Here is a 267-nt window from a genome sequence, read left to right as displayed (position 1 = left end):
GACTTTTTGTGTCTGCAACAAATGAGGACAGCAAAGATGTCTAATAATAAATACATTCCTCAAATATTCTTAGATGGCTTTTGAGACGAATTAGGAAGTGTTCAGTTTCTAAATCTTTATCAAGCACTTCCTTCCACTCACATCTCTTTGATAACGGCCACTGGAGGTTGGGTAAGTTTTCACATAAGAAAAAAAGATGTTTTAATCTGGACACCAAGCCAAAGAAAGAGATAAACGTGCTCATCATCCTTCTCATTAAGATACATC

The sequence above is a fragment of the Physeter macrocephalus genome, chromosome 19 (genome assembly GCF_002837175.3).
Source record: "Physeter macrocephalus isolate SW-GA chromosome 19, ASM283717v5, whole genome shotgun sequence".
Classification (NCBI taxonomy): Eukaryota; Metazoa; Chordata; class Mammalia; order Artiodactyla; family Physeteridae; genus Physeter; species Physeter macrocephalus.
This window is presented reverse-complemented; position numbering follows the sequence as displayed.